This window comes from Nycticebus coucang, chromosome 14 (assembly GCF_027406575.1).
Source record: "Nycticebus coucang isolate mNycCou1 chromosome 14, mNycCou1.pri, whole genome shotgun sequence".
Lineage (NCBI taxonomy): Eukaryota > Metazoa > Chordata > Mammalia > Primates > Lorisidae > Nycticebus > Nycticebus coucang.
In genome coordinates, this window is record NC_069793.1 from 26,480,517 (window position 1) to 26,493,956 (window position 13,440).

A 13,440-nucleotide genomic window follows, 5' to 3' on the forward strand; every position below is an offset into this window, starting at 1 on the left:
ATAGTATTTATCCCCAATGGAATATTTTTCAGTTCTAAAATGGAATGAAATCCTGTCATTTTCAGCAACATACATGGTATTGGAGGTCATTATGAGCAAAAAGAAGTAAAATAAGCCAGGCATCATATGAAAAGAATTGCATGTTCTCTCTCCTATTTGCAAACTAAAAAGACGGCTCTCATGAAGGTAGAATGTAGAAGGCTGGTTACCAGGGGCAGGAAGGAAAATGGGCAGGGGAAGGAAGACAAGTTTCCAAGGTGACAAAAGTAGAGTTAGGTAGAAGGAATAAGTTCTAATATGTGATGGTGCAGCAAGGAAATATAGTGAAAATTCTTGTATTTTTTCAAAAAAACTGGAATAGAAAAATTTCCATGTATCCAATAAAAACAAAGTGATAACTATTTGAGGTGACAGGTATTCCAATTACCTTGATTTGATCATTCCACATTGTACACAGGCATTGAAATATCACATGTACCCTTCAAATATACACAACTTACAGATCAATTTAAAATAACAGGAAAAGTTGTGAGAGAAAAATAAGTGAGTTGACCAATAAATTCAGAGATTTAAGTGATATTTTTTTATTGCATTCTTGGTAATTCTTATCCCCAGCTGACACACTAAATGACCGACAATGATAGTAGAGGTCGTAAAGATATCTTAATTCTAAACCATAAAAATATGGAATTGAATAGATGACAAACTAAATTCTCTCTCATAAAGCAATTATTTCTGAACTCCAGATCTAATAATCTGCAATTCTGATGGCCTAGGGAAGTGCTCCATTGTTTTTCAATCAATTTAAAATAAAAATCTGCGTGATGGTGCCGATAGACATGAGAGAAATAATTTTTTCTTTGTGTATACAAATAACAGATACCATTTAGTAATAGTGGCTCTCAATTTATTATAACAATAGTAAATTATAAATCATCTGTATTATCAAACAATAGCTTCCTTGACTACTATGACCATATTTTTATTCAGTAATACAAAGGTGTAGGATAATATTTAGAAATAAACATATCCTACATCAAGCACACAAAGTGAATTCAGTGTGAGTTTAAAAATGACCTGCTTTTCTTCCAGAGGCTTAAGGGACCTGGACCCCCCTCAGACACACACAGAGTTGTTGGCTTGCATGTAGTTAAAAATTCCACAGGCCCATTCTCTGAAGTTGTGCACCCTGTGAAGCCTGAGATCAAAGGGCATGCCACCCTTCCTCAGAGATACGGGCCAGAGGGTTGACATATGTTAACAACATATTGTCAGAGGTCTATAGGTGCTCTGCCCTGGGGGAAAGACACAGTCATTACTTCATACTGAGTAAACTGAGTGAACACTTAAAGATACTCTTCCATTAACTCTGTTCCCCTGTGGCTACTTTCTTCTTTGAGATCTTTATTTAGATACCTGTTCAGAAATTAGTCAGTGTTTAGAAGAAGAGGTTTACTACAAAAGTGATTGTATTGATATGATAACAAAATATTTCCTTTCAATTTAACTTCAGATAGGTAAAATAAGATAATAATGAAACTAACAGATGATAGATTAAGTGCATAATGACTAGAAAAGTATAAAATCAAAACCCTGAATAAAGATTCTTGCTGCACGCCATCCCATCTCGTGTAGTCTGTTTCTTGACTTAATAATTACAGGAGCGAGTTTACACCCAGCAAAGCTGCTGTCCATTCGCGTCTCTAGTCACACAACACAAAGGTAAATGAGTGAAGAAAATAATGTGTTTTCCCAGGGAACAGTAAATGAGTTCCATTTAGGCAGATACCTATTGAAAAACTATACCTCTGTATTGGGTTTTATTTTTTAAATGATACATTTAGTAAAAGCAGTATTGTGGACTACATAAATAGCTTCATTTGATTAATTTTTTTAACAAAGTCTTGCTTATAATGGCACAAGTAAATGAAAGCTGGTGTATAATAATTCCATTATACTATGTAATAATTCTAAGTGCAACATATTATATTTTGAAGAGAAATCATGAATTAGAACTAAATATATTTAGCTTTTAATCCCCAATCAATGAATAGCCGTTATTTTCATTTTAACTTTAGGAAGAAGTAAGCTCAAGAGGTGTGACTTACCCAATATGACATCTTGAAAGAGGCAGAGTCAAAATTCAAGCACAGATTGGTTATAATCCAAAGGCCTATTCTATTATTCTATGTCACCTGTACCTATTTAGTTATGTGATAGGATGCATCCAAAGTATACTTCTTATATTAGCATAATTGAATAAATACAAACATTGTTATAGTTGTCCTTAGGTAAATTTATTTATTAATGAAAAATATTATTAAATATCTAATTCTATCAAAATGCAAACTGAAAAGTAAAAGTAAAAATATTATGTCTGTAAAGTTAAAATAATTTTTTTTTGCATTCTTCACTTGACATTGAATTAAGCATTAGTAGTAGATATGCAAAGATTATACATAGGTTAAGGTCCACTGTTTTTATTGTTTAACTTGAGTCCCTGAAATACTGAATTTGAATTATTATATTAATATTAAAATCACAGAATTCCAAAGCTGAAAAGCTTTGAACTTATGTAATACATTCATTAGACATGAGACATGAAAACTCATACTTGGGTAAGGTGACTCACCCAAAATTTAATAAGGATGAGAAAATAACCTTAAAAACTTCCCTACTTTTTATTTGATATAAGGTAGATTCAGATTTTCTTAAACTCTAAAAAATATCCAGTGTTTTGCTAAAGTGGAGAGCTAAAATTGAATAATGAGAATATTGCTTGATTTTGATGATCCATATCTTTTTGAAAAATGTTTCTTAAAAATTAGATCTCCTATATGTCTTTATCTTCAAATCTGAATTGCTATGAGTTCTTTAGTAAGTAAAATAATCCATTGATTATTTTAGTATTATTGTTCTTTTATCCTTGTGCTGCAAGCAAAATAGGTAGCTATAATATAAAATTATATAACTATTATCTATAGATAGAGAAAGTTTATTTTAAGTACTATGCAATTTAAAGCAAAAGATGATGTTTGGAAAATGAGTTATATAACAAAATAAAGCTATATAGAATCATGTAAGGCATCCTGTTTGGTGGACAATAGTCCAATCTTGTAATAGATACATGCAAGTCTAGAAAAGTCATCACATGATTTGAAGGTGACTTTTATTGCTTAGGTTGCTAAATATATTCTACATTGGAGCTGTAGTACTGAGCAATTGTATCAGTAAGGCAGAGAACATACTCAGAGTTATCAGAATAACTGTAGTTGGTCTATCCTTTCTCTCAAGAGAAAACTCCATGTATGCCTTCATTAGAAAGGTCTAATTCCAAGGAAAGTTGAGTAGGACAACACAAGGTAATACAGTGCTTAGTGTATGACAAGTGTCATTCTAAAATATTTACATCTCTTAATTCATTTCCATCTCAGAGTAATGTTAGAAAATTGTTATATTTATCACCCAAAGTTATGGATGAATAACCAAAGCATACAGAGATTGTCACTCTGGATTTCTCTACAATTGCTTCACTATTTTCTTGAAAATTTTCAGAACACTAAATATTAAATTCCCTAACTCAATCTTCTCTGGATGCTTTTTGCAACAAAAAATAGCCGAACATTGTGGCAGGTGCCTGTAGTCCCAGCTACTTGGGAGGCTGAGGCAAGAGAATTACTTAAGCCCAAGAGTTTGAGATTGCTGTGAGCTATGATGCCACTGCACTTTACTGACGGCAATATACTGAGATTCTGTCTTCTTCCTTACTCATGCCGTTAAGTGTAAACCATATATGTTTTAATGAACTTTTTAAATTCATAAAAGTTTTATGAGAAATTTTAAAGATATGCAGTGATCTCCCACATGCTCCACATTCAATTTCCCCTATTCATATCATCTTATGTTGATGGGGTATTTTTGTTACAAATAATAAACAATAATGATACATCATTAACAGAAAATTCATACTTCACTCAAAAATCTTTAGGTTTTTTTTTGTTGTTGTTTGTTTTTTTGGTTGTTGCTTATTTGCTTGTTTTAATCAATGGTCTTTTCTGTTCCAGGATCCCATTTGGATTAACACATGACTTTTTTTGGCAGGTCTCCTTGCTCCTTTTGGTTATGACAGTTTCTCAGAATTTCCTTATTTTTAATGACCCTGACAATTTTAAGGAATACCCATCAGATATTTTGTAGACTGTCTTTCCATTGGGATTCATCTGATATTATTTTCATAACTACATAGGTATTATAGATTTGTGGTGGAAAGACTTCTGCAGGCAAAATATCTTTTTTTTGTATCAGTGGTAAATCTATCAATATGACATAGCATCTTTCACATTTACCTTGATCATCTAATTTAGGCAGTGTTTGTCAGGGTTCTGCAATGGACAATTATGATTTTTTTCACTTTCCAAAATATATTTTTTGAAAATCATTGTGTGCTGCTCATTAATAAAAGGTAAGGGATCATGCTCCACATATCTGAGGAGAGAATATTAAAATAAATTAGTAGAAATTCTCTTATATAAAAGGTCTATTCTTTCTTCTTTATTTATTCATTGATTAAATCATTTATTTAGATATAATACTACTTTGTTTATTTTCTGGCTCAAATTTTTCATCTTTGGTCATTGGGTGCTATTTCAGTGGGTTTTAGTGTCCCTTCAATATCAAACAGCACTGTGTCTGTGTGTGAGTAGTATTTTTATCTACTTATTTCTTTGAGCTCAGTCTTATTTTCTGGAACCACAAGATGCGCCAAGAGCATTTCATATTTTGCATGTTCTTGTCTTAGAATTAGACATTTTTTTAAGAAGTTCTTGTTCTTTTAATTGGTGAATGACAGTAGAAACCAAGATTTGAGCAGTAGATGTGCTTATTGCTCCTGGAATCTCATTGTTTCTAGGTCCCTTCAGTAGATACACAAGGACATAGGTGTGTGTATACTAACCATGTATACACGCATGTGAATATTTCTATTTGTAAATGTCTGTATCCATACTAAACTAATTTGGGGGTTCCCACAATGTATCCAAGCCAATCCATTGCCAGATGGATAAATCTATACCCCTCCCCTTTCTTATATAAGAATTCCCATCCCCGCAGTAGGAAACTTGGTTCTCACCATCTGTTGTCCATATACTTAAATGTTCGATTCTAGTATACACATGTAGCAATATCAGAATTATTACCTGATGGGAAAAATTATTAATTAGAATAAAGTACTTACGTACACTTTATTTTATCATTAACTTTTCAGACTTTATTCATTTCCAAAGTTACTGATATTAGTGTCTTCTTGACCACCCACTTCAATGAGGTTATACATTTCTAATGCAGTGAAATTGCTTTGTCACATTCTGTACTCCACCCAGAGATTCCTCAATTTCCTAAATTTTGGTTTTAATGTTTATATACTAAGATTTATTCTATTTACTATGGGTTTTAACCAATGCAAAGTGTCATGTGTATACCATTGAAATACTGTGCCAAATAATTTCACCTCCCTGCCCCCCCAAAATCTCTTTGTTTTATTTATTCAATACTTCCCTTCTACCTGTTAGACACGGTCACCATTGATCATCTTTATGTCTTCTTAGCTTTGCCTTTTCTTGAATGTGTATATAATTGGAGCATATATTTTATAACCCTTATGAAATAAGTTTTCTCACTTATCAGTAGTTATTTAAGAGTGGTCCATATTTTTTCATGGATTGACAGTGTCTTTATTATTTTTTTTTTTTCGTTGAGACAGGGTCCCACCCTATGCCCCTGAGCAGAGTGCAGTGGGCGTGGTAGCTCACCGCAAGCTCAGACTCAGGCTGCGGGCACCCGCCGCCTCAGCCTCCGGAAGCTGCTGGGATTACAGGCGCTCGCAGTGGCGCCCGGCTGGGTTTTTCCATTTTTTTCATGAGTCGGGGTCTCACTGTCGCTCAGGCGAGTCTCGAACTCCTGAGCTCAAGCGATTCTCCCTCCTCAGCCTCTCACAGTGCTGGGATTACAGGCGTGAGCCACCGTGACAGTGTCTTTATTTTTATTGCTCATAAATAGTCCCCAGTTTGGATACACTCCAGTCTTCTTATCTTTTCACTTACTGAAGAACATCTTAGTGTCTTCCAGGTTTGGGTGATTATAGCTGCTGTCAACATTCACAAGCAGCTTTTCATTAGGACCTAAGTTTTTGAATCAGTTAGGAATATACATTCTAGGAATACTATTGCTGGATCATACAGTAAAACCACACCTAGCTTTGTGAAAAATTAGTTAACTGCTTTCCAAAATGGAAGACAAGGTGGTTCTACCATTTTTCATTCCCTGCCACATGAACAAGAGCCCCTGTTATTCCACATTTTCAGCAGCAATCGGTATTGTTTTGTGCTTTTTTTTTTGATGGGGGAGGGCTTTTAATTATTCTATTTGATGTAAGTGATTTGTTGTCTGTATTTCATATCACTCTTTGTTTATAGTACATAGTTCTACAATGCCATTTGTTAGATAGTAAGTAGTAACTTTATTGTCTTCACTATTGACACTGAGAGTCCTAAGACAGGTTTTATATCTCATTCACCATATACCCTCATTGTCTGACATATGGTAGGTGGGTTTTAAAAATGAAGGCAAAATTGAATGAAATAACTAAATAATTTTGTCTAATGAACAACTTCAAAGGAAATTTGAGTGATTAATTATATGTTGAATAATAAGGTTTACAGTGATAATTTGTTTTGTATCCTAAGTGTTCTGTACAGTGTGGCTGAATTTTGCCTAAACAAACATTAATAACCTTTATAAAAAATTTCATCCTTTGAAATATGTTCCAATAATTCATTAGAACCACCCATCAAAAAATTAATTTCCAAACATAAATTTTGTCACACACATAATAATATAGAAACAAATATTATCTGTACTTTACAAAAGCCTTTTATTTCCTCCAAACAGGTACGAGGGACAATTTTTTGAAGCCAGCAAACATACATAAGTGATGTTTAATTTCTAATTTAGCACATACCCGTGCAACTATACATTATTTGTGGACATGATGAGACAATATTAATGGTAAATATATTGACAGAATTATATAGTGGAGATGTATGTGACGTTACAAAGTAAACAAATGAATACACATTTAATGAATTAATAATTATTTCACATACAAGACTACCTTCCTTACATCAAAATTGTTAAGGTATTTAATTATTATTTGAGAGTCTGAAATTAATATGTGGATCATTATGAATGTTTTGAGATACACAAATATCAAGAAACAAAATCTATGCAAATGGAAACCAACAAAGGCCTCCCAGAAACACTGATAAACTGAGCAAGTTGAAACTTCCACAGCTGACTCAGAAAGGATGCCGTTGACTGTATTTCTTAGAATTGAAATAATAAGTCATAACACAGTCTTTCTCAAAACTTCTATAGTTACCCACATATCATGGGAATTTTAAAAAGTGGTCTAATATCACTTATCTGTTAAATGTCATGCCAGTGTTTGAAGTTTTGAAGACAGGGTTTATTTTATATTACATACAATATATTCAATATGTATTACATACAATATATTCATATCAAGGCTAAATTTGATCATAGTTAATTGCTCTAGTTCAGTTAGTTTTTATTAAAACAAAAATCTAAAATACCTTAAAGATAAAGCTTTTTTTTTTTTTTTTTAAATTTCTCATTACTAAACTACCTTGATTTTTGTGGAAGGTCTTATAGCAAAATGTGATATAAACATCAGAATAAGTAGCTCAGTGCCTATAGCTCAGTGGCTCGGGCACCGGCCACATACACTGGAGCTGACAGGTTCGAATCCAGTCTGGGCCTGCCAAACAACAATGACAACTATAACCAAAAAATAGCTGGGCTTTGTGGTGAGTGCCTGTAATCCCAGCTACGTGGGAGGCTAAGGCTAGAGAATTGCTTAAGCCCAAGAGTTTGAGGTTGCTGTGATTTGTGATGCCATGGCACTCTACCCAGGGCAACTGCTTGAGACTCTGTTTCAAAAAAAAAAAAAAATCAGAGTAAGTAAGGTTTCAAAAGAAAGCAAAAAGAGAAAATTTGTCAGAATACACCATAATTGTACACAGTACAAGGAGATTCATTTCTTGATTTTTTTTTTAACCTCAACTTTAAATGTCAATTTTTTCTACTATACCTTGAGGGACTTACAACTTATTCTCAATGTCAATACTTTGCTTCCCACATAGTCCCATTCTTTAGAAATAAAATTAGCAAAGGCAGAAGAAAGTGACTCAGGGATTCTTGAATAGGTGCCATGTGAAAATGTATTCTCAAATCCATCTCCCACTTCTCTTGCCAAGTTTCTGGACTTTCATGCACTTTTTGCTGACTCGATGTAATGTATATATATTTTTTTCTCCTACTCTTTGAGATAGAACTTGGATGGATGTCTACTTCCAACCATAAATCAGTTGCTCTTAGTACAAAGAACATTTGTTGCAGTAAATATTTTTCCTTGATTCCTGAACAAAATATGAGCCAACAACTAGTTAAGTTTATGAAATGATATGAAGTTGATGCCACTGGAATGTTTTATGTTGATTGAAAACTGTGGCAGACTAATGTTTCTTAGTGAGTTGGTGGAAGAAAATATGATTTGTATGAAGCCTCTTGTTCTTAGACAGTTACTAAAGTTCAAGTTGCTCTGAACATAAAAGGGAAGAGACTATCAAAAGGAAAGGCTAACTAATACTTAGCACTTCCCATTATTTTATAAAAGTTATATACTGGTTTATTTATAAAGTTATAGAAAATAGATTAAAATAATCACTGATCTGTTTGAGAGATGGTATAAATATTGTCATTGTAATGTTTCATGAAGAAACAGAAAATATGGCAGACTAGAAGCAGCCCATATAAGCTGCTCTCAGATTAAAAATCCAAAGTTTCAGGTAGATGCCCTCCTACCAATGGACCCTCTTGAAGAGAGCATTGTTAATCAACAGAGAAGGGAGAGGAGCCACTAAGAGTGAAAAGGATGGTGAGATCCACTCATCAAAATTGGAACATACCTGTGAGAGATGCCTACATGTGGAAGGAAAAAGGAAGGGAACCATCCTTTCTGAGTCAGCTGTGTAAGGCTCCAAGATCCCCCAAGCAACACTTCACCCTTGGCTATGAATTCCCTACCCCCAGCCACAGGCTTCCATTCAGCAGGGAACTATTTGGAGACTGCACAGTAACACTACACTGAAGAGCAGGTTCACCAGGGACCTGCTGACTTCTGCTCCCAGGACACTGCAACTGAGGACGGTCTGAGCTCTCGGTTCCAGAGCACCCAGTCTGCCTAGGAATTGGGTTTGTTGCAAATGCCTCTTCATCATGCCTGCCAGACCAGGGAGGGAGTAGGGAAGCAGATATTCTCAAGTGCCCATGAGATCGGGAGCTAAGCACTCACCCCACCAGGGACTTTGAATAAGGCAGGCCCCTATGGCACCCAAATCTCCCATAATAACAGCCTTACTTGCTAAGAACTGAATAAGGACAAAGCCCCAGCCATCTGGTAGTCCAGCACCCTTGTCCCCGCCCACTGACAGGCAGAACACACCTGCTAGCCCTCCTTGCCACTTGGTGTAACTTGCTTCCAGTTCCATATGCTGCCTGCTGGGCCACACACACCCTCCAGAACACACCCCTGCAGACCTGCACGTCTGCATGTCATACAGAGGCCATGCCCCTGTAGCACCATGCACCATCCAACTGACAATGTCACTATGGCTCTGCATAAAGCACTGCCTGGTCTAGAGCTCCACCATGGACCTAGTAACCACAAGCCACTCCCGGCTGCATGCTGCTATCACATGTGGACCTGCGTGAAGCCAACACCCACAGCCCTAACATTCACAGCCACCTCTTAGCCTAGCCAAGCAGTCACTGCCGCTGCCACCAGGAGACCTAGACAGAGAAAACGCCCATAATGCCTGACTCCATAGAGAGGGACTCACCTGGACCCCTACCTAAGCTTCCAGCAGGGGTCTGGGAGTTGCAGCTTCCTGCAACTCCACACAAAGATCCTCCAATACTGGCATGGACTGTAACAACCACAGGGGAATGGGGCAGTGCAGAGAAGCTACTATACCAGATGCCAGTGCATCTGCGTTTTTCCTGCCAGATCAGTCTTGTGAAATAGGAAAAATGTGACATCTCTTTCTTCTCAAATAAATAGGGGAGTTCCCAGCAAAAGAGAACAGGTGTATCAAAAACCTATCTGCCTGAACTGACAGAAGAGATTTTAAATGAGAGGAAACCAGCAAATGAACTCTGGCAACATAAAAAAAAAAAAAAAAAAAGGTAGTTTGACACACCCAAAGGATCACAGTAGATCTACAAAAATAGACCCCAATCAAAAAAATTGTTGAAATGTCATAAATGGATTCATAACACAGAAGGAAAATAAGATAAAAGGGATTGAAAAGAAAGTTGAAAATCAAAACAAAGAAGCTAAAAAACAAAAATATTGCTAAGGAGATACGCAAAATGAGAAAAGATAGAATAGAACTTTAAGAAATAAGAGTCATTTAGGGAACTTCAAAATACACCAGAAAGCTTTAACAATAGGTTAGACCAAGCAGAATAAAGAATTTCAGAGTGTGAAGATAAGCCTTTCAAATTAACCCACAGATTACATAAATGAATGGAAAATCATAGTTCAAGGATATGCTTTCTCCAAAATTCTGACACACAAGGACCCACAGAGACTCCAGGTAAAAAGGATGAAAATTATATTCCACACAAATGGAAACCAAGATCAAGCAGTTGTAGTCATTCTCATGCCAGGTAAAATTGACTTTATTTTTTTTTTATTGTTTGCAGAAATTTATTAACATTAAAAGACATTGTTTAATCTTCCCATCAGTATCCCAAGCACCTTTTTAAGTTTCATGCTTGCAGTGGTCAAAATATCCCTTTTTATACTTTTAGAAGATCTGTCTGTACTTCCCCAGTCATGAATTCTTGTTCTTCTTCTGAAACTTGCTCCACTATAGTCAAGTTGATTCCTTCACACCTTGAAAGGTTCTAGATGGGTACACTGGAACATGACTACAGTCCTGGCTGCTCCGGAGGCTACTCAAGGACAGTGTGAAAAACAGGAGACCATGCTTGTTAAAGTCTCCAAAATCTGCACCCAAGTAAGCCATCCCAGAATAGACATTAGTAACCAGTAGTAAAAAAATAAAGCTGGTCCAAACAAGTCAGATTACACCATTTCAACTTCCAGCTTTCTTGCCAGTGCCTACAAAACACATTTTAAATACAAAACAAATGAAACATTGATTTGAAAAGCAGACAGGTGGTTTTACATACACTGCTAGCAGCAAATCCCAAATACTCCATATACAGGTAAAATTGACTTTAAATCAGCAATGGTAAGAAAGACAAAGATAGTCATTACATAGTTGAAAGCCTGGATACTAAGATATGGCAATCTTAAAGATTAAGGTTAACAATTATAACACAGGAGCTCCCAGAATTATAAAACAAATTTTATCTGATGTAAGCGAAGAGAAAAAAAAAAGTAGCAGGGGCAGCACCTGTGGCTCAAAGGAGTAGGGCACTGGCCCCATACAGTCCCGGCCAAAAACTCCAAAAAAAAAAAAAAAAAGGTAGCATCATAATCACCTGAGACTTCAATACCCCAAACTCAAAAGATAATTAAAGAACTAAATCAACAAAAAAATACTGGACTTAAATGAGCACTCTAGAACAAATGAATTGATCAGATATTTACAGTATACTCTACCTCAAAAATGTAGAATATACATTATTCTCATCAGCACATGAGACAGTTTTCAATATTGGTCATATCTTAGACCACAAAACGAGTCTTAGCAAATTCACCAAAATTTAAATCATGCCACATATCTTCTGAGGCCATAATGGAATAAAAGTAGAAATAAAATCCAAGAGAAACTCTCAAATTCTTACAAGGTCATGAAAATTAAACAAGTGGCTCCTGAACAATCTTGGGTTGATGATGCAATCAATATGGAAAGCAAAAGAATCTTCAAGCTCAATAATAAAGGTGACACAACTTTTAAAAAATCTAGGGGATACAGAAAAAAAGGGTTTCAGCCCAAATCATTATATCAAAAAGACAAAAATATAATGAATCAAAATTCTGATCTTGCAACTCAAGAAACTAAAAAAAGAATGAACTAAACAAAAAAAAGCAGAAGAAATAAAATAAAAAAGCTCAGAGTAGAATTAAATGACATGGGGAAAATGTATAAATATATCTACATATAATTATATACAAAACTAAAAGTTGGTTCTTTAAAAAGATAAACAAACAAAATCAAGAGACTACTAATCACATTAAGAAATAGGGGGAAGCGGGCGCCTGTAGTCCCAGCTACTTGGGAGGCTGAGGCAAGAGAATCGCTTAAGCCCATGAGTTGGAGGTTACTGTGAGCTGTGTGAGGCCACGGCACTCTACCGAGGGCCATAAAGTGAAACTCTGTCTCTACAAAAAAAAAAAAAAAAGAAATAGGGGGAAAATGACTCAAATAATACTAACTAGAAATGAACATACAAACAATGAAACATGGAGAAAGGAGATGGATAAAATCTTGGAAACACACAACCTCCTAAGCCTGAATCAAAAAGAAATAGAACTCCTGAAGAGACCAATAAACAGCAACAATATGGAAATAGTAACAAAAATAATAGCCCCACCACCCACCCCCCAAATCCCAAGACCAGATAGAGACACAGCTAAATTCTAGCAGACCTAAAAAGAAAAACTGTTATGTATCCTACAAAAGTTATTCCATAATATCAGGAAGAAGGTAATTTTCCTTAACTCATTCTATGAAGGCAGTATCATCTTGATACCTAAACCAGAAAAGGATGCAACAACAACAACAAAAAAATTACAGGCCAATATTCTTTATCGACACAGATAAAAAGATACTCAACAAGGTAGTAGCAACCCCAATTCAAAGGAACATCAAAGAGTTAATTCACCATTATTTACTTTATTCCAGGGATGCAAGGATGGCTCAAAATAAGTAAATGTGATCTGCCCCATAAACATAATCGAAACCAAAATGCCATAAGATCATCTCAATAAATGCATAACAAGCATTCAATTAAATCCTGCACCCTTTCATGATATGAAAAAAAGAAAACCTTTACAAATTATGCATAGATGGAAAATACCTCAAAATTATAAAAGTCATATATGGCTTTTATATGACTTGTATGAAAAACCCACAGCCAACATCATACTGAGTGGAGAAACGTTGAAAGCATTTTCCCTACAAACTGGAGCAATTTAAGGGTGCTCACTCTCACCATTTCTTTTCAACATAGTATTAGAAGTCCTAGCTAGAGAAATCAGGCAAGAGAAGGAAATAAAATACATCCAAATCAGGAAAGAGAAGTTCTAAACTATCCCCATTTGCA